Genomic DNA, 23075 nt, shown 5'->3' with positions numbered 1-23075 from the left:
GGAGCATCTGTGAAGGGAAAAAACAGAATTAACATTTCGGGTCCGGTGACTGAGGAAGGGTCACCGGACCCGAAACATTAACTCTGTTTTTTACCTTCACAGATGCTGCCAGACCTGCTGAGCTTTTCCAGCAACTTTGTTTTTGTTCCTGATTTATAGCATCTGCAGTTCTTTTGGTTTTTATTTTAAGTTTGGAATTGGAACACAGTGGCACTACTAATGGTGCAGAACAGGACAATACTTCACACACTCTTATTCACGACCACTAGCACAAGTCCACATATCTGTGGCTTAAGAAGTGAATTCCCTCAAGTTACAGTACACAATCGACGAGGAGAAAGAAACAATGACAGAAGACAAATGACAGCTGGCAACGAAATGGCAAGAAAAGAGTCATCAACTTTTGGAAATTGAGTAATATGCTGCCATTGCTGTACTGAGAGATAAACAATTTAAAATGCTGAAGGAGGCCATTTTGCCCATCATGTATTTGCTAGCTCTTTGACAGAATTATCTAAATAATCCAAATTTTCCATTCATCTGCCATAGCCCTGCATGTATTTCCTTTTGATCAGACCATGACCATCGAGCAGTTACCTTCAGTTTATGAATGTGAGAATGTCAACACATGGCAAATGTGAGGTAAAACTGAAATAATCACTGGCTACCACAATCATACCTCTCAGGCATTGGAGAAGCATGATCTCTAGAAATTAATGGGATTACAACACATACCTTCATTTTCTCACCTGGTAGAAACTACTAATATTATGTAATTACCAGCAAATTTAGTGAATAAACTGGGAGCTTTTTCAAAGAAGCTGCTTTCAGGGGAATTGAAGACTGTATCTGAGAGAGGCTTACCGTTTCACTATGGTGAGTCAGAATTTTGTGGGTGTATTGATGTATATCTGCAAACATGATCACTAGATGATGCAACTGAAAGATTCTGAAAAAAGTGATTCAGTAATCCTTGGAATTTTGTCAATTTCAGGACAAAACAAAATAGAAGTGTCCAATTTTAACACTTTTCTAGAGCACTTAACTGTGCTTTTCCTGAATGTCTATTAGAATGCTATTCTAGCTTAGGTGGTCTACAAGTGTGATGATTTCTTCTTCAAGAGGATGGGAGCATCTGTGAGAAGCCAACATTAAATATAGTTCTAGGCTCCATGTCATAAAGAAGATATGGAGACAATGAAGAAGGCGCACAAAAGATTCTCTAGGTTGATACCAGAAATGAACTTTAGAATTATCTGAAAATTCCGAACAGATCAAGCAAGCTCCTTTCTCTAAAAGATTGAAAAAATGAAGTCTGAGGGATATCCTGATATAGGACTTTAACGATTATGAAAGTGTTTAATACTGTAGACACTGAAATTAAATTCACTTTTGGCAGCCCAAAAGTGAGAGGTCACAAATGCAATATGATCTCTAACAAATCCCTTAAAAAAAATTCTGTAGGCAAAGTGGTGAGTCTAGAATTTGCGTACTGTTCACATTAAAAAAAAAGAGACATGCTATACTTGTCTAAGCTTTGCGTCTTGTCCTTGTCAGGACAGAATTACAAGAATACTAAATCTCAACAGAAACCATTTATAACTACTTCTACTATACAAATTAAAAGTGCCGGAGAAGCTCAGCAGGTCTGGCAGCATCTCTGGAGAGACAAACAGTAAAACATTCAAGTCCAATATGATTTCTTCTGAAGCTGGCTCTGTTTCTCCAGCATTTGTCCCCCCACCTCCCACTTCCCCACAGATTTCCAATCACAATACTTCACCTTTATAAAGCTTTGTGTTGGATGTGGAAAGGCTGCAGTTCGGTTGGTAAACTGACTGTTTGGAGACTGCACCAGGGGTAGGTTAATATAGGTTTTTGTTTAAACTCAAACTAAGTGAACTGTTTCATCTGATTTACCAAGGGCAAAGCACCAAGGCACAGCTGTCCCCCAAGCTTTTGTTTAGTTAAAAAAAGGTATAATTGTCAGAAGTCTTTAACCAACACTCTCTTCCCATGTAGTCCAAATTTGGTATGCTTGCAATTATTTTGGTGAGCCCAGGATAAAATACTTAGACAGCTTATCACCTCTTCAGCAATGGTTAAGTACGTGGGACCCCATTATGTGTCTCTACTACACCCAACGTAAAAGGAATAGTTAAAAAAGCACATGGGAGTGAGATGAAGAGAATAGGTGAAAGTACTCATGGAGCATAAAGTGATAGTTGGACCAAATGGGCTGTTTCTGTGCAAAGTAACACAAACTACAGAAAATGTTTTTGTGCAATGGTAATTTTCAGTTCTGTGGCCTGCAAATCCACTCACTTTTAGGTGCAACATTGCAAGTTAAAAAAACAAAAAAAATTGTTAGTCTGCCTAAGCAGTACTTTTTTCCCCTGAGAGTGAGTGTGATTAAAGCGAGCTTTGGCAGGCAGCCAGATCATAAGAACGTACTATCCTGAAAGCTGCAACATTTATTGCAACAATGAACAGTCTTTATGGCCAAGTGAAACTGCTATAAAAAACTAAATATTTCCCCACAGGAGATAACTGAAAACACTTGAGAGATTTAAAAAATACGCTAAATTACTTTGATCCAGCAATCTTACCTTTAAGAAAGTTTGTAACACCGAGAAAATTGGCAGAAAATTACTTGTGTGGCTGCAAGAAATTCAGCACAAGAATGAGATGGAAGAGTTACAGTTTTATTTGTGATATCCTAGAATCGCATCACATCATTTAAATATAAAAATCATTGCAACAGTTCTCAATCTATAAACAGTGAAGATTTAAATCAAATCTTTTAACTTTAAATTATAGAACTGTTGTATAATGTGTGCCAAGATTATAAGCTTGTTCATAAAGAACATGGTTATTATCATAGTATACGTTTCACACAACCAAAGTAATAGATTTTGAAATAGACAGCAATAGACATTGGGACGCTTTAAGAAAATTTAAAATAGCAGAAGGTGAGACTTTGAAATAAAATTTAGAAACCTGTAGTAGCACTGAACTTAATTCTCAAACAATTTACTAGTGGATTAGAGTACAATACAATATATGGCCTGAAATTTCTCAATTGAGTTAAGGCACGGTGCCAAGTGAGATTCATGAGCGAGTCCACTCTGACATGGAGTGGGTCTGGGAGTTGGGTGGGGTGGAAATTCTCACACAGTCTTCCACTTTTCACCTTGTTACTTACGCAACTGAGATGTTACGTGCATTTCTCAGAGCATTATATGTCAAGCGAGATAGAACGGCTGGCTACAGCCAGAACCTTCTGGCCTACATGTCTCTGGAACAGGGGAGTTCATCGGCCTCAAAAACAGAAGTTGCTGGAAAAGCTTAGCAGGTCTGGCAGCATCTGTGAAGAAAAAAATCAGAGTCCGGACCCGAAACGTTAACTCTGCGCTTTTCTTCACAAACGCTGCCAGGCCCGCTGAACTTTTCCAGCAACTTCTGTTTTTGGTCCTGAATTACAGCATCTGCAGTTCTTTCAGTTTTTATTGAGTTCATCAGCCTAGTGTTATTATGTCTGGACTGTTAATCCAGAGACCCAGGTAATGTTCTGGGGACCTGGGTTCGAATCTTGCCAATAAAAATCTGGAACGAATGATGTCCATGAATCTATCTGGAAAGACCCACCTGGTTCACTAACATTTTTCAGGGAAAGAAAGTGCCACCTTACCTGGTCTGCCCTATATGTGACTCCAGCTCCACAGCAATGTGGATAACTCTTAACTGCCCTCTGGACAGTTAGGGATGGGCTATAGATGCAGGCCTACCCAGTGATTACCACATCCTGTGAGTGAATGAATAAATACAAACCAAAGTTAATCCCCAGTTGCTCACCACTTCAGACTCTGCAATCTAGGAACTGCACCTCACACTGTGATGCTTGACATGAATTGCAGGAGAAAAGTAAGCTGTCCACTTCCAGGGCAGGAATATACAGGTGGTGGTAGATCAGTTGGTGGAGACGAGGGCAGTTCATTTTCCTGCTGGCCAAATAAGATACCAATACACACCATTTTGTCTGGACAAAAGCTGCAGCATGGGTCAGTGCAATGTCCTGCATCCAAATGGAATGCCCAGCAATGCTGCAAGGTCAGTGAACATCTGCACTCCACAAGGGTTATGGTCGCCATCTTCTCTTTCCTAGCAGCATTCAGCCTAACTCTACCACTACATGTACATCTCACCAATGCTCAGACTACAACCCTCAGTATTTCATGCATCATGTCCACAACAAGAGCACTCAACCACCTCCAAAATTACTAACCCTTTCTGCTGTCCACACTTTGTACTCCCTCACTGGGGAGGGCTCATCATTTCTCCTGCTCATGCAACACTACTAACTTCTCTTGCATCCACTACAAACATTCTCATCACCTCCTTTGTATCACTGCAGGAGAAACCAATTCCCAACCCAGACTGATGTGATGTGTCACCTGCACCCGCAACGAACACTCCCCATCGTCCCCTGAGTATTTGCACTTGACCAGCTGGACTAAGATAATCAACCCCCTGTAGTGTAAACCATGATTCGCTGACGACAGCCTCTGATTGTGAGAAAGTCCAAGTCCAAGATCACAGTCAACCATTTATTTGAAGGAAATACAGTGTGTTTGCCACGTAAGCTGCTGGATCATGCTGTGCTTTTGTTCTTGATGTAGCATGGTGCCATACAGTGAGATGTCCAACTCAGCCCAACTGATAGATTAACTTTCAATGCTCTCCATCATCACGAGCTGCCTGTCTCTTGCTTTGTGCTAAAATACAAGCTTAATAAGACAGAGGCTGGCAGAGTGCTCAAGGCCTGTGCACTAAGAAAGCAATGTGATCCATACAGAGGCTAGCAGCCTATAACTCAGTGATAGAGCAAGTGAGCGCAAGGAAGCCAAAAGATGTAGATGTCTATGCAAGTACGAGAGCAACTGGTGTATTAGATGTGTTATTGTCTCTGTACGCAAAGCGACATGGCAGAAGCTTGCAAGACATAGGTATTCTTCAATTCCAAAGTAAACTGCTTAAGGCCTTAAATGATATATATGTTGGTCTGAGAACAGGTGTGATGAGGAGTTGAGTCTGATGGTTTGCCAAAGCCCAGCTGCATGGGTGAAAGATCAAGGAAGATGAGCCAAGGGAGCATGTGGGGACTTTGCATAGCAGGCATTTGGTGAGTTGCAACCTCCAACTACCCACTGTTTCATTTTGGGAATTTGCAGCAACTAGTTTCACAGTGGAGGCTGAGACAATTGGAAAAATAGGAGTGGCAACAGGACAACTTGAGGTTTCAATGAAAGAGAGAGATAAGGAAGTTTCTGTTCAAGCACGAGATTGTGAAGTTGCCATTTAAGGGTCAAGTAGAAAAGTGGGAGTAGTTTTCTTGAATTAAGAACCTGACCTTTTCATTCTCCCCTTTTTGCTATCATACTCATCATATTAAGGAGGAGAAAATTCTATCCTAAATCTTTCCTTAGATAATACAGATAAAGTTTATTGTATGCCATTGTTTCACTGGAAAAAGACTGCAAATTAGCTAAAATCCAACAAAACAAACCAGCTGAAATGGACAAGAAATTAGTTGATTAAAAAGGAGAGGGATCATTTCCACCTAATTGTTGAATGGGGAGGACCTACTGTGGTGCAGTGGTAGTGTCCTTACCGCTGGATCAGGAGACTTGGGTTCAAGTTCCACCTACTCTTGAGATATGTGTAATAATATCTCTGAACAGGTTGATTAGAAGAATAGGTTAAATTTAAAAATATAGAATGGCGAATTGTTCAGCAGAATTCCACAAAGGCCAGTGCTTTGATCTTGAAATTTCAACACTGTTTTTATAGCGTTTAAGCTCAAAATGAGTGTCCTTGGGTGGAATATTTTCCTTTTGCCGGTGGTGAGCTTGGACATGGAAAAGGCATTTAATTAGGCAGAGCAGTGTTGCACCTCAACCCAGCCACCTTCCCATCTCCATCAGCCCACCCTACCATAAGGTGAAGGCTTCAAGTTGCCTTAAGGGACTCATCTTATCTGGGATAACCCCAGCTACAAGCGGGTCCATTGCCAGATGATTATAGCCATGCGGGAGAATGTCGCCTCAAAGTTAATCAGCGCCTGTCAAGGGATGAGGCTTTGGGAATACCAAAGAAACATTTCCGCCTTTGCTACCAACTCCATTGTGACCTTCTGCCTGTGACCCTCCCACATTGCAAACTTGCATGTATTACAGTACTAAGCTGTGAAATCTGTCCGCTGCAATTCCAGGACTCCAGGTGGTGTCTTGATGGCAACAGCTACAGCCTCCTCAGTAGCAGGTAGGAAAATGGCCTAGTGGCGTTATCGCTAGACTATTAATCCAGAGACCCAGGAAATGTTCTGGGGTCCTGGATTCGAATCCTGCCATGGCAAATGGTGGAATTTGAATTCAATAACAATCTGGAATTAAGAGTCTAATGATGACCATTGTCTATTGTTGGGAAAAGCCCATCTGGTTCACTAATGTCTTCTAGGGAAGGAAATCTGCTACCCTTACCTGGTCTGGCCTGCATGTGACGCCAGACCAGGTGGTTGGCTCTTAATTACCCTCTGGGCAAGTAGGGGTCGGCAATAAATGCTGTTCTCGCTAGTGCCACCCACATTCCATGAATGAAAAAAAAGCATTGCTGAGTTGAGCATGAGAGCTGTTCTCTCTGATTGGGTGGCTACTCTCAGTTCACTGGATCTCCATCATCAGAGATTATTGGTTCCAGGGCAAGGGACACCAGTGCTCTCACTACTGCCTGACTGACAGAGTCGTTCAGTGGGTCCCCTGACGGATCGTTAGACAAAAGGTGAACTCTAATGCCACAAGATAATTTCTCTCCTAATCTCTGCTGGTTGAACATATACATCACAATAATTACAATACAGCATGTGAAGCATTTTCAGATGTATTGAGGCCATGAAAAGTGCTATACAAGAAAGCAAACACATAAATGTAAGATTTAAGAATATAAGAACGGGCTAGAGCACTTAACACCTCAAACATTTTAATTAAAATCATACTTGATTTGTTATTTCTTTCCATCTCCTGCCCTTGGTGGATATTCCTTTATACCTTTGGTAGATTTTTGTTAACCGGAGTTCAAAAATTCTGCTATCCATTTGTTTGCACATGTCCTAAATTCATTCATGGAAGATCAGTTCTCAAATTTTAGGCTTTGCTCCTAGATCTAGAATCTCCAGCTGATGGAATTAGTTTCTATACTGCCAGTTATTCTTAATTAGTACCTTAAACTTCAATCAAACAATCTAATATTTTAAATTCCAAGGAATATAATGCTATTTTGTAAAACAAAATATTGTAAAAACCTCAGCAGGTCCGGCAGCATCTGTGAAGTGTTAATTGAGCTAATCTTCTTCAGAACCAGAGTTCTGACATAATGCCAACTCAGTTTCTCTCTCCACAAATGCTGCCAGACCTGCTGATTTTTTTTTTCCCCAGCACTGTGTTTGCTTTAGATTTCTGGAATCTGCAGCATTTTGCTTTTATTTGCCAGTTTGTGTAATCTCTCGTTATCATTCTGGTAAATCCACTCTGCATTTGCTCCAAGCCCAATGCACTCTTTCTGAAGTCTGGTATCTATGACTGTTCTTGGTATGGTCTAACCAGGGCTGTGTGTTGCTGCAACATGACTCAAGCCACTTTATATTCTAGACTTCTAGCAACATGGATTAAAATTCCATTAGCCCTTTTTCTGAGCAAATTCATGACATTCTAATGAGTAATGTATCTGGACCCCCAGGATCTCTTTGCTTCCACCATTTCATCATTTAGTATTTTCTGTGTTCTATCCTTTAAGATGGAAGGCCTTACATATGCCTACGTTGAAATGGTTATCGCAACTTTGCTCATTTACTTAATCTATCAATTGCAAATTGACATGTAAGTCTTCTATTTACATTGTACTTTGCATCATCAGCAGAATTGCACACACAGCTTATTACCTTAGAAACAGGAAAAGGTCACTCAACCTATCAAGCCCTCTCCGCCATTCAGTATGATCAATCACTTCACTGACTTTTACTCACCACATCGCCATATCATTATCGGCAATCACACGAGTCGAGTATGATTGTCCTCCATGAGGGCGCCTATTTCTTCAGATGGCTGAAGAGGCCAATCTGGGATCCACAGATTCTATTGCAGCGTGGCATTGGTGGGTGGTTGGATGTGGTGGTGGGTGGATAGGTCTTTCTGATGTTCTGTCTCTCCTTGCACAAGAGTCACTTCTGTTCGGTGGTGCGACGGAGATAGTTTTCGTGAAGCATTTTTGGCCACCAGGGGCACACTGATCCTCCTTCAGCTGGAATTACATGAGTGTTCTGTGAGGCGCGAGTTGGGCTTTCAGGTGACATGACTGGTCCATCGAAGTTGCTGTTGAGTTATGGTGGTGGTGATGCTGGCTGTGCTGGTCTCTTACAAGATGCTGGTGTTAGTGTTCTTGTCTTCCCTGGTGATCTTTTAGTAGGGATCTCTGGTGATGTTGCCCTACTGTCTTAGGGGTGCCTACTGTAGGTAGTCCACATTTCAGCTCCATATATTGTGGGAAGGACACGCTTTGTAGAGCAGAAGTTTAGTCTGACCTATAGATCATAGTCTTCAAACATTCACCTTCTGAGTCAGGCATAGGCTCCACTGGCACAGCTCAGATGGGGTTATATTTCTGTATTGATGTTGGCCTTGGAGGAGAGATGGCTGCCAAGTTATGAGAAGGAATCCACATTTTCAAGAGGTTGGTTGTTGACCCTTATTGTAGGAAGGGTGGTAGGACTGTTGGGTGGTGATTGATACAGTACTAGAGTCTTTTTGTTAAGGGGCATTTCCCCTTACTATTAAATAGTGCTCCCTGGTTTTGGATTTTCCAGGTTTGAGGAGCATCTTACCTCCATCTACCCTGTCTACACAATAAAGTATTTTGTAGGTTTCAATGAGATCACTTCTCATTCTTTGAAACTCTGAATAGGTGCCCAGATTGCCCTCTCTCTTCACAGTATTGTCATACCATCCCACAAAGCAGTCTAGTGAATCATCATTGCAGAGAGGTAGCACAATACTATATTTCCTGAGATAAGATGATCAAAACTGCACACAGTACTCCAAGTGCAATTTAACGAAGCTCCTACACAATTTAAGCAAGATCTCAGCATTCCTGTACTCAAATCATCTGGCAATAAAGACTTAACATTACATTAGCCTTCATAATAGCTTGCTGAATCTGCATATTACCCTTTTGGTGACTTATGATAAGGACACCTAGGTCTCTATACATCCGTCTTTAAGGTTCTTGAGTAGATTTGTAGCTCGGGTTGTGGATTCTGTGGTTGGTTCACTCGCCGAGCTGGTTCGTTAGTTCGCAGACATTTCATTACCCTGTCTCTAATGAAGCGCTGTTGTGTTTTCCACCTGGTATTTAAACTCTGGGGTCCATTGAATTTGATTACCTCATTTCCAGTTTTCCTTCGCAGTGGTGTGTATATATGGTCTAGCTCTGTGTGTTTCTGGATGGCCTTCCTGGTGGGGAACCAGGTCTCTAGGAATTCCCGTGCTTGTCCCTGCTTGGCCTGTCCTAGGATCCTGATGTTGTCCCTATCGAACTGGTAGTTATCTTTATCCGTGTGAATGGAGATAAGTGAATATTGGTCATGGTTTTTTGTTGCTAGTTGGTGTTCATGGACTCTTGTGGCCAATTTTCTTCCTGTCTGTCCAATGTAATGTTTGTTGCAGTCCTTGCATGGGATTTTGTATATTACGTTGGTGCTGTCCACAGTGGGTAAGGGGTCTTTGGTTCGAGTTAGCAGTTGGTGTAGGGTTGATGTGGGTTTGTGTGCCACTCTGATGCCCAATGGTCGTAGGAGTCTTGTGGTCAGTTCGGATATGTTCTTGATGTATGGTAACGTGATGAGTGTGTCAGGGCGCGCAGTATCTTCCTGTTGCTGTTCATGTGATAGGCATCGTCAGATCCAGCCGTTCGGGTATCCGTTGTCCTTAAATACTTGGTGCAAGTACTCTCTTTTTGGCACAGTTCTGGGTTGCTACAGTGTGTTGTCGCTCATTTAAATAGTGTTTTCACACAACTTCGTTTGAGAGTGTTGGGGTGGTTATTGTTGAAATTCAGTACTTGGTCAGTGCGTGTGGATTTTCTGTGTACCTTCGTTAGGAATTCCCCATTGGTCCTGTGTTCTACCATGACGTCCAGGAATGGGAGCCGTTCTTTCTTTTCCTCTTCCCTGGTAAATTTGATGCCGGTCAGAGTGTTGTTTATTACTTGGTGTGTCTCCTCTAGTCTGATCTGTTTGATGAGGACAAAAGTGTCGTCCACGTATTGGATCCATAGTTTGGGTTGGATTTGCAGGAGGGCCATGCTTTTGAGTCTGCATCACCGCTTCTGCTATTATTCCAGAGATAGGTGACCCCATGGGTGTCCTGTCGATCTGTTCATGGATTTGGCCATTAAAGGTAAAGTGGGTCATGAGGTATAGGTTCAGAAGTTTCAGTATGTTGTCTGTGGAGATGGTATAACTCGGTTCTTGTTCTTTTAGCGGTGTTGCTAGTGTTTCTCTTGCCGGTGCTATGTCAATTGATGTGAACAGGATGGTAATGTCAAATGACACCAGGGTCTCGTCGTCGTCTATTCTTACGTCCTTGAGGGGTTTGAGGAACTCTTGGGCTGAGTGGACTGAATGGGGTGACTTGCTGATGAGGTGCTTTAGTCTTCATTGTAACTCCTTGGCTAACCTGTGTGTTGGTGTGCCTGAGAGGGAGACTATGGGTCTGAGGGGTACTTCCGGTTTGTGTACTTTTGGGAGGCAGTAGAATTGGGCGGTGTTTGTCCCTTCTGGTTTCATTTTTAGGTAGTCCATTTTGTTGATTTGTCCGGTCTGTTTGAGTCTCTTTAGTGTGTTGATTATTTTATTACCCAGTTGTGGTGTCGGGTCTATTTGCACTTGCTGTTCTGCTAGTAGTGTCTGTGCTTTAGTGAGGTAGTCCCGTTTGTTTAGTATTACTGTCATGCGTCATTTGTCCGCTGATAGGATTATGATATTTTTGACTTTTTACAGTCCTTCTAGGGCCTTCCTTTCTGATGTGTTGAGAGTGTCAAGTTTGCTCCTTCTGGCCAGTGTCAGGAACACTGTCTGTCTTATGGCTTTTTGTGTTTCTTCATCGATGCCGTTGGTCTTCAGTGTGACTGGAAATTCTGTCTTGTTAGTATCTCTGTGGTTGTAGTTGAGTCCACGTATTAGAACAGCTTTCTTAGTAATAGTTGGTTTCCTGTCTGAAAGGTTTCTTATCCAAGTGTCTGACCTATGGTTGTCCTTTTTGTGGGTTAGTTTGGCTAGTTTTTCTTACAGGATCTATCTTTTCTTGGTTCTTGTTATCTGTTGACTGACATTAATGGCTCGTTCTAAGTCTGTTGTCCAATCTAGGTTGGTAGCGTCTAAGAATAAGGTTTTTTGGCGTGTAATTCCTCTGCCATATCTATGGAGTCGTTGGTATGCATCGTTGAACATTACCTTCACCATCCTGCGGCCATTGTGTTCTGCTGTCCTATGTGCATGTGGGTTGTTGATGGGGGGGTTTGTACCTCACACTGCATGGTAATACCTGGTTCCTTAGGCATCCATGTAGGAAGTAGAGTTGTTCGTGGGTAGCACTCTATCGTTTGGCGTAGTTTTCCCATTTCCAGGCCAATTTGAGCATACTTCACCAGTAGGTCTCTAAGGTTCTTGAGTAGATTTGTAGCTTGGGTTGTGGATGCTGTGGTTGGTTCGCTCACCAAGCTGTACTTAAGGACAACGGATACCCAAAAACTGGATCCAACGATGCCTATCACATGAACAACAACAGGAAGATACTGCACATCCTAACACACTCATCGCACTACTATACATCAAGAACAGGTGGGAAAACACAACAGCGCTTCATTGTAGACTGCACTAATGATGTTACCAAGCAGGGTAATGAAATGTCTGCGAACTAACGAACCAGCTCGGCGAGCGAACCAACCACAGCATACATCTGTATTTTCCAACCTGTTTCCATTTAAGAAATACTCTATGCATCTTTTTCCCTTTTTTTTCACATTATATTCCATCTGCAATGTCCTTACCCAACATTAAGCCTGTTCAAAGCCTCCTGAAGCCACTTGTTCCTCACAACACATGCCCACGTAACTCTGTTACATCTGTAAATGTGAAAAAACTATATTTGGTCTCAAATCATTGTTTTATATAGCTGGGACTCAAATACTGATCCTTGCAGTACCCTACTAATCACAGCCTGCTAATGTGTGAAAGATCTGTTTATTCCCACTGTTTTCGATCTGTTTGCCAATTAATCCAAGCTTGCACATTATTTCCTATCCAATATGGTTTAAATCTTTCTAACTAGTTCCAGTGGGGGACCTTCTCAAAAACCTTCTGAAAATTTAAGTATACCACATCCATTAGCTCTCCGTTATTAGTTTTGATAGCAACATCTTCAAAAAAATTCTAACAAGTTTGTCAAAAATGATTTCCCATTCACAAATCTACGTCAATCCTTTACAATAGATTGCAGCATTTTACCTATTACCAATGCAAGTCTAGTTGATCTCTAAGTGTTGTTGGTTGCGTCTCTTCCTTCAATCTTAAAATAATGGGGTGACGTTTACTACTTTCCAATCCTCAAGGATCATTCCAGAATCCATGGAATTGTGGAGGATAACTGCAAAAGCATTACCTATTTCTATAGCTAGCTCCTTCAACACTGGGATGTAGGCTCAGGTCCCGACAATTTATCAATTAAGCCCCATTCATTTCCCTAGTACAACCTTCTTATGGATGTAAATTTCATTCAACTCCTCATTCTTCCTAGTCACTTAGATCTTTAGTTCTGGGAGATTTTTTTGCATCTTAATCAGTGAAAAGAAGCACAAATAATCGTTTAGCTTCACTGTTATTTCTCTGTTCCCCATTAGAAATTTTCCAGTCTCTGCCTTTAGTGTCACCAAATGTTTAAGCTAAATGTTTGCCATTTTGTGTCATTACAGAACAAAGAACAATACTGCACAGGAACAGGTCCTTAACCCCTCCAAGCCTGCACCAACACATTTTGCCCTTTCATACTAAAACTGTCCTCACTTACAGGATCTATAACCCTCTATTGCCATCCTTTTCACTCGTTTGTTCAGGTGCTTTTTGAATGCTGCTATTGTGTCTGCTTCCAGCGTTTCCTCTGGCAGCATGTTCCAGGCACTCACAATCCTTTGTGTGAAAAATTTGCCTCATGCATCTTTTTTAAACTTCCCGCCTCACACCTTGAACCTGTGTCCCCTAGTAATTGACCCCTCCACCCTGAGAAAAAGCCTCACACTTTCCACTCTATCCATGCCATTCATAATCTTATAAACTTCTATCAGGTTACCCCTCAACCTCCTGCGTTCCAGTGAAAACAAACCTAGTCTATCCAACCTTTCTTCGTCGCTAAAACCCTCCATACCAGGTAAGCGTTTTCTGTACCCTCTGCAAAGCATCTACATCCTTCTGGTAGTGTGGTGACCAGAACTGTACATAATATTCCAAGTGTGGCCAAACTAAAGTTCTGTAAAACTGCAGCATAACTTGTCTATCCTTATACTCAACGTTCCTTCCAATGAAGGCAAGGATGCCATAAGCTTTTTTTAAACTACCTTATCTACCTGTGCTGCCACCTTCAGTGATCTGTGGACCTGCACACCCAGATTCCTCTGCATATTAATAATCCTAAGGGTTCAGCCATTCACTCTTTAATTTCCACCTGTATTCGACCTTCCAAAATGCATCACCTCACCTTTGTCCGGATTAAACTCCATCTGCCATTTTTCTGCCCATGCCCCCAACTATATCCTGCTGCATCCTCTGACAAGCCTCCTCACTATCTGCAACTCCACCAACCTTTGTATCGTCTGCAAACTTACTAATTAGACCAGTTACGTTTTTCTCCAAATCATTTATGTAGACCACGAACAGCAGAGGTCCTAGCACTGATCCCCATGGAACACCACTAGTCACAGCTCTCCATTCCAAAAAGCATCCTTTCACTGCCACCCTCTGTCTCCTATGACTAAGCCAGTTGCGTATCCAGCTCACCCCATACCATGTGACTTCACCTTTTGTACCAGTCTGTCATGAAGGACCTTGTCAAAGACTTTACGGAAGCTTTTACAGCCTGTTCTTAGTTTTTTGCCAGAATGCATTCATTTTCCCTTTTTCTCCTTTTCCAAATCTGTTTCTGGATCCTCCTCTTTGTATTCTGTAAACCCCCCAGTCCTCAGAAAACGAGAAACTTTATAGCTTTAAATTTTATGCAATCCTGATCTTCACTGAATATCCACTGTTAAATTTACTTTTGAGCTTCTGAACCTTGAAAGAATGTGTAGCTGTTGGAAATCATGCAATAGTTGTTTAAAGACCTTGCCTACCTACAATTATATCATTTAACATATTTCAATAACCCACTCTCAGCCATTTGGTGCATCACGCCTTCATAAATTGCCCTTATTCAAATTAAAAACTCTTGTTTCAGAATGAACTTCATTTTAAACAATGTAAAATTCTGTCATATTGTGATCAATCACTCCTAAAATCTCTTTTAAAACTTGAATGTTAATTAGCCTCTTTTCATTACATAGTATTTGGTCAAAAATAGCACATCCTTTAGTTCACATCATGACATACTATTCTAGAAAAACATCCTTAACACATTCTAGAAAATGGTCCTCCAAAGTCTTATTGCTCAATTGGTTTACCACTCTATAGCATACTGATATCACCCGGGGTATCTGTACGACCATGCTATACGGTTCTCAACTCCTGATTAATACCATTTGGTATCCTGGTAGTGAATTATTGAGGCCCTAATGCATATTCTTGCTGCACAACACCAATCACATTTTGCCAATTTGAGTATCTGCCTATTATAGCTTCTCTTGCCTTCTGCAGTTTGGAGGTCAATAATTTGCTTCTAATTTCACTCGCGTCAGCTGTAGCTAACAGTTTGTGAGGAGTTTTATCAAGTAATTCTGGAAGTCCATGAAAATATTCATAGAAGTTCGCCTTACCACCACTTAAGTCACCTCTTCAAAAAGTTCAGTGTTTGTCAGACTTCACTTATCCTTTACAAGTCCATGCTGATACTCTTTAATCAGTTGAAAACACGAGGTGTTCATTCAATCCATCTTTAGAATTTACCAAAAATAGGTCTTAGGCTAACTGGTCTATAGCTCCCTGTTTAATTTCTTTTTGTTCTGGCATTTTTATGATGCAGCTGGAACCTCATTAGCATTTATTAAAGTAATGTGCAAAAGCATTGTGACATACACTACCATTATAAACACTAGTTATGTAAAATGAACTGTGCTTTATTTTGCTGCCTTGACCCAGAACTAATTTTCAAAAGGAATTGCCAGTTATAGAAAGACAGTTAAAAGAGTTTTTTTTTGCCTTGACTTGCATTTCAAAGAATAAAACTCCTTCCTCTGAAAGTAACAGAATCCGTGACACTATTAGGAAATTTTTTTGACTTGAACAATAAAATGTGCCATTTATGTGAATGGCAACTCTCAAAGGAAATCCATCAAAGCTTAACCATCAGCAACATCACATCACAGTCAAGGTCTTAGGGAATAGATAACTATACAACCCCTTTAATAATCCAATTGAACAAGTGGACATAAAATATCAACACTTTATCTTTATATTAATTATTTGCTTTTGTTTTTATTGCAAGGAATTCAAAAAATACCGTAAGCCAACATCCCCTTTCCTGAGTTGATAGATTGTGGAGCTGGAGGAACACAGCAGGTCAGAACAGCATCAGAACAGCAGGAAAGTCGACATTTTGATACACTCAATGACTTTGCCTCATAGCCTTCAGTGGCACGGAGTTCCAAAGAGTTACCAACTTTGGCTAAAGAAATTCCTCCTGGCTCAAATATAAAGTATGAGAGAAAGTAGATAAAGCAATTTTAGAAAATACTAATAGAACATTATGGTTTTTTCACAGCTACATCAAAAGGACAAAACCAATAATGAAATGTGTACTGAGCATTGGTTAAGTTTGTGTACTATGTGCATTTTCTTGATCCCTCTGTAGAACATCTAAAAACATACAGCCTACTGTGCAGAATCAGCAGTAGAATCTCAGTTAAGTGAAAAAATTGTTATAAGTGTCTTAAAATACAAGAACTATTTCCACTGGAACAGAGAACATTAAAACTTAAGCAACCTCTATTAAATCTATGAAAATGTTCTGGTAAGACTATTTTTTGTAAAGACTTTTGAAAAGACTATTATCTGTAGTTAGGGAGTCATGATTTTAAAATTGTCGCTAAACATATGAGGAATGAAGTTAAGGTAAATGTATTTATGCAGTCTGTTGATGGAGCATTAAATACTTTTCTAGAGGATGTGATTAAGACTGAGTCCATTGCTTCTTTTAAAAAAAAATGATAAAATTGGAGGCAGGGGATGATGCAGGGATTTTGGTAGACAGTGGGGCATATGATTAGTTTTAGACTGTTTGAACAAACTGCCAACACAGGCATTATGGACGCAATTCTCTACTTGTGTCATTAATATCTATGTAATTTCTCTTGTGTCCTAAAGCATTTGATCTGTCATCCTCCCCATTGACCTTTCTTCTATTTTGAACATAATTTCTTTCTATGTCTGTTATACATTTCATTTGATGTACTAGATATCTGTCCTAACTCCCCAATATCTGGGCTAATCAATCCATAACCCTTCAAAACTAAACAGATATAGGATGTAGTATGAACATGCAAACAGGCAGCCAAAGAGATGGAACAAAATGTTCAGATGAGAAAGCTGGGGCTGCATTTTAGGGATAGCTGCAATTTCAAGCTATCAATTCTCGATCCTACAACTGAAACGAAACAAAAAGGCTGCAAGTTAAGCATGGTTGGGAGAAGACAGACAGCTGAACCTGAACATGAATGTGGAGCAAGTGTATGAAAAGTGTGAAGCCCTGGAAGAACTTTCAGATGGTTATACTTTGGTAATACTGATGATGGATAGGATGGGGCCTGAAGAGCTCACAGATGGAGTTATCTGGCCTGAAAGCAATACTGAGACAGCAATTTTGCTGAGGGGTAGTTGAGGGATGGGGACAAAAAGACCAAGGGCAATCCGGAGAACAAGGAAGCTCAGGGTCTAGGAACATGAGTACATGCCAGAGTCAGAAGGCAACTAAAAAGGAACTACGGTAGTGGGACCATGGAACACTGGAAAGACAGCCTGGAAAATGTGTCCACTGTGGATGACAAAGATGTGTGATAAGTGAATGGGATGTGATGTTGATTGTGATAAAATGGTGTATTATGTGTTATCATTATCATTTGGGATTTAAAGAAGAGGTAGATAGATTTTGGTAAGCTCAATAGAAGTAATTTCTTGAAACAAAGATCAAGTCACTTGGAACAGGGACTTTAAGACAATCTTTATTTTCAAGAAGTCGAAGGCAAAAATTCAGATTCCCAACAAAAGGTTAAAGTTTTGCATTAAGTTATAGAGTCATAGAGTTGTACAGCATGGAAACAGACCATTTGGTCCAACTCATCCATGTTGACCAGACATCCTAAATAAATCTAGTCCCATTTGCCAGTATTTGGCCTATATCCCTCTAAACCCTTACTATCCATATACCCATCCAGATGCCTTTTGAATGTTGTTAATTGTACCAGCTTCTGCCACTTCCTCCAACAGTACATTCCATACACACACCACCCTCTGCGTGAAAAAGTTGCCTCCCAGCTCCCCTTCAAATCCTTCCTCTCTCACCTTAAACCCATGCGCTCTAGTCCCAGACTCCCCCCTACCCTGGGGAAATGACCCTGACCATTCACCCTATCCATGCCCCCCCATGATTCCATAAACTTCCATAAAGTCACCCCTCAGGCTCCGACACACCAGGGAAAATGGTCCCAGCCCAACCAGCCTCTCCCCACAGCTCAAACTGTCCAACCCTGGCAACATCCTTCTAAATCTTTTCTGAACCCTGTCGTGTTTAACAACATTTTTCCTATGGCGGGGAGACCAGAATTGAACGCAATATTCCAAAAGTGGCCTAACCAATATCCTGCACATCTGCAACTTGACCTCCCAACTCCTACTCTCATTGCACTGACCAACAAAGGCAGGCGTGCCAAAAACCTTCTTCACTACCCAGTCTTAAATTGGCTTAATTCTTAATTCTGAGGTCATGCCCACTTACTTAACCTATCACTATCTCCGTATTTTGTTTCTATCCCTCTCGCAACTTGCTTTTCCACTTATTTTTATGCTGTCTGCAAATTTGGCTGTAATACATTTGCTTTCTTCGTCCAAGATATTGATATACGTTGTAAACAGGTGCCGCCTAGAACTGGTCCCTATAGAACCCACTGGTGACAGGTCATTGACCTGAAAAGGAACCCCGTATTCTTTTCACTGTTTCCTGCCCATGAACCAATTCTCTATCCATGCCATTTATTGTGTCCAACACCATGGACTCACCTTTTGAAAGGTACCTTGTCGAACACCTTCTGGAGGTCTGGAACGTACTGGAGAGGATACAGAGGAGATATAGAGGAGATGTTGCCTGGGATGAGAAGTCTCTGTCACGAAGACAGACTGGATAGGTTGGGTCCATCCCCCCTGGAGATGAGGAGGCCAAGGGGGATCTGACCAAGGGATACAAAATTACTCGAGGCATAGACGGAGTAGACCATAAGGATCCCTTGCCCATGACAAATGCATCCAAGATCAGTAGTGACCAGGTCAAGGCAAGGTGCAGATGGTTCCAAGGAGATCCGAGAATAAACGCACTCATTAAGAGGATGGGTAGACATGGAACTTGATGACTAAGAAGGTGGAGGCAGCAAATACTAGCACAATACTAGCACACCTTTCAAGTGGGTCAGCCTTTCTGGCATTAACGAACAGGATCACTTTTTACAGTCAATAGCATTAACATTGCAGCCCACTGGAATTATATACACGGACACAAACCTGTATGGTAACAGCAAATACATTGGGTTCACAAACTCAGCTGTATATAAGAGTGTAAGGGGTGAAGCCTTCCCAAGTAAACCAGCTCGTGAGAGGTCTCAATAATACAGGGTCTTCTTTCTTTATAGGAAATGCTTTCACGCTAAGGAGGTAGAGCCGAAACAGGTCAACAAGCTCATTCAATATAGCAGCCACACTGGTTGATGCCAGCCAACCTGTCTGGGGGAAGCAACCAGGCTAAGCTCGAAAGGGGTCCAACCTAAAAAAGGTTCGGAGAAAAAGAAAGGAAATGCTCAGGTGAATGGAAGACTGGGATATGGAAGGTTAAAGGCATGTTGTCAACAGCACAGGAAAGAGGGTAGAAACTGCGATGGAGAGTAGGGAATCACAGCAATGGGAGAGCAAGAGAGCAACTTGAGAAAAATGTTTGGCAGTTTGAGTAAGGAAAACCCCAAACTTTAACATAGAAAAGTATGTGACTAATTAAGGAAATGGTTGGGCCCCATTAGATGCCATCGGGGTAATCTGTGGTCTTCACAATGCAATAAAAAGGTCACTGCAGGTACAGGCATCAGGGTGTAGGACTGTGAAATATTAGAAGAAATAGATAGACAGAAGGGGTACTAGAGGGCTTAGCAGCCTTAGAAAAGTAGACAAATCTGCTGGTCTTAATGGAAGTGCATCCCAGGCTGTTCAGGGAGGCAAGGGAGGAGATATCAGAGGCCCGAGCAATAAATTTTAAATCGTCTCTGACCACAGGTGTGGTGCCAGAAGACTGCAGGGCTGCTAATGTTCTCCCATTGTTAAAAATGGGAGGAAGGGACAGACCGGGAAATTACAAACCGGTCAGTTTAACCTCAGTGCTGGAAAACTTAGAATTCTGAGGGAAATATATTTGCACCCAGAGGGTTATGGATTAATCCAACATAGTCAGTATACATTTCTTAAGGGAAGGTCACGTGTGACGAATATAACCAAAATTTTTGAGGAATTAACCGGAGCGTGGATGAAGGTGATATTTTTCATGTGACCTCAATGGACGTTAGCAAGATTTCTGATAAAGGTTCCCCTCAGCAGCCTGGTCAAGAAATTAACAGCCTTAGGCAGGAAGCAGAGAGTGATGGTAGAGAAATGTTTGTATGATTGGAAATCGGTTTCCAGTGCAGTCCCACAGGGCTTGGTGCTGGGACCCATGCCACTTGTGGTGGACCTTAATGATTTGAAAGTGAATGTAGAAAAGTTCACAATGCCATGGAAATTAATACGATGGTAAATAGTGAACAGGATAGCCATACACTGGAGAAGGGTATCAATGGGTTGGTCAGATCAATGGCAAATGCAATTCAACATAGAGAGGAGTGAGGTAATGTACTTGGGGAGGAGTAACAAGGCAAGGGATTATACTATTCACCAGTTTTAAAATCTCTCCAACCCCGGCCTCATCCTATGTCCAACCCTCCCTCTCATCCCCGCCTACTTGACCTGACACAATGTGTCCATCTTCTCTCCCACCTTTAAACCCCACCCTTCCCACTGACCAATCCCCAGCACTCCCTACCTGCACTCACCTATCACCATCCCACCCACCTTCTCCCAGCCCCACCCTTCCTCTCTATTTATTTCCCAGCTCCCTTCTCCCTCCCCATTTCTGAATAAGGGTCCCGACCCGAAACATCAACTTTCCTGCCCCTCTGATGCTGCCTGGCCTGCTGTGTTCCTCCAGCTCCACACTGTGTTGTCTCTGACTCCAGCATCTGCAGTTCTTGCTATCTCTGAGGGATTATACTATTTGTGGTTGGACTCTGGAAAGTACTGAAGATTGAAAGAATCTTGGTGTGCATATCCACAGATCCTTAAGTTACCAGGGTAGGTGGATAAGACATATGAGGCATTTGCCTTTATTAGCTATGGTACAGAGTACAGCAACAAGAAGGTTGTACTGGAACTGTGTGAAAACACTGGTCAGGCCACAATCTAAGTACTGCATGCAGTTCTGGTTGCCACATTACTGGAAGGATGTGATTACACTAAAGAGGGTGTAGGATAATGCCAAAATCTCCAATATCTAAAATACTGGACAAAACCCCAGACTAATCAAAATTTTTAAAAGGCAAATGAACAATGGAATGAGTCTGCAGGAAATAGACATACAGCCGGGCCTGGGAATGGAAATTGCTGTTTGGGACTGTTGTTCAGCCTGGAATCCCAATTCATAGCTCCTCTTTAAAAGAACAAAAAGCCGAAACCAACAGAACCTAGCCCATTTCTGAAGAAGGGTCCAGGCCCGAAACGTCAGCCTTCCTGCTCCTCTGATGCTGCTTGGTCTGCTGTGTTCATCCAGCTCTACACCTTGTTATTTCGGAACCTAGCCCAAAAGAGCTTTTATATCTTGGCCTACTCAACGCAGACAATATGGGGTCTACAGAGATACTGGACATTCAACCTTGATCAAAACCCATTCACACATACTCTAACCATCAGAAAGCCAATTATCTTCAGAAGAGGATAACTGCCAGCCCTAATCTCACCTGAGAGTAGCCTTTTTCAACAACAAGCTTCTGCACAAACAGCTTCCCCACAGGCTTCTACGCCCAGCAAGCAGCTTCCAAAGCAAGACCCAAGAGAAGCCGAGTCAAGAGGCTGAACTGAGAAGCTGAAATCGGGAAGCCGAACCAAGAGCATCATCGGAACAGAGTACATCCAAGAGTGGGAGTGCCAACCGAGCGCTATCCAAAGAGGAGCTTCTGGACACAGGCCTGTTCTGAAACAAGAGAGCCGACAGCAAGAACCTCAGCAACTGGGCGCACTTTAAAATCGGATTTCTGAGTGGTGAGCATAAACTCCTGAGACCCCAAATTTTCGATCTAACTAGCAGGGAGGGGAAGGTTTTCTGTATGTTTCAGTAGGATAAAATTCTAATAGTGTATTTAATAGTACTACTGTTCTCTGTATAATTAACTGTCAATTTCCTGATTTATTGCATTTATTTATTTCTTGTAAAATATTTGCCTTTTATTATTTTAAATGCAGAGATTCTTTGTCCTGAAGCACATGTCTATTGCCTTCTTCATTTCACATTCCCTCAACAAGTCCAGTGTCCAGAACCAGGGATCTGGGGGTGATTCAAATCACTTAAAAGTTAGGAAATAACTAGTTGCAAACCAGAACACTACAAAGGTGCAGAGGAGATTTCCCAGGATGTTACCTGGGTTGGAGCATCTGAGGTACGAGGAAAGACTGAATAGCTGAGGTTGTTTCCCTTTGACCAGCAAAGAGGTGTACAAGATTGAGATGCATAAGGTGGTTAGAAAGACTCCCCCAAACCACACACCCCCACCACACCCCAACCCAATCCAACCCAACCCCCCCATTAGTTAAGTCAATAACCAGGGACATAGATTTAAGCTAAGTGGTAGGAGACTAGCTAGGGAGTTGCGGAGAACATTTTTCTCCAAATCTGGAACTCACTTCCTGAAAGGACGGTTGAAGCAGAAACTCGCGTATCAATTAAACAGTGCTTTGATATTCATTTGCATTGTCATTGCCTCCAGGGATACAGGCCGAAAAATTAGGAAACTGTTGTCTGACATTTGTTGGCCAGCATAGACACAATGGTCTTCTCCTATGCTGTAGACATCTGTAAGTCACAGGTCACCCAAAGCCTAACAAGGTACAAGTGAGGAATGTGATGGAATACTCTCTATTTGCAAGGATTGATGCAGTTCCAACATAAGAAGCTCAACATCATCCAGGACAAAGCAATTTGCTTGACTGGTACTCCATCCACACCTTTAGAATTTACTCCCCTCAGCACTGAAGAAGTGGCAGTACTCTATACCATTTACTGGATGCCCTGCCACAGCTCATCCAGGTTCCTCTAACAGCTCCTACTAAAGCATAATCTCTAATTACCCAGTCAGAAGTCACACGACACCAGGCTACAGTCCAATGGATTTATTTGAAATCACGAGCTTTTGGAGCGTTGCTCCTTCATCAGGTG

Source organism: Rhincodon typus, chromosome 20 (assembly GCF_021869965.1).
Source record: "Rhincodon typus isolate 14 chromosome 20, sRhiTyp1.1, whole genome shotgun sequence".
Taxonomy (NCBI): domain Eukaryota; kingdom Metazoa; phylum Chordata; class Chondrichthyes; order Orectolobiformes; family Rhincodontidae; genus Rhincodon; species Rhincodon typus.
Note: the sequence above shows the minus strand (reverse complement) of the source record.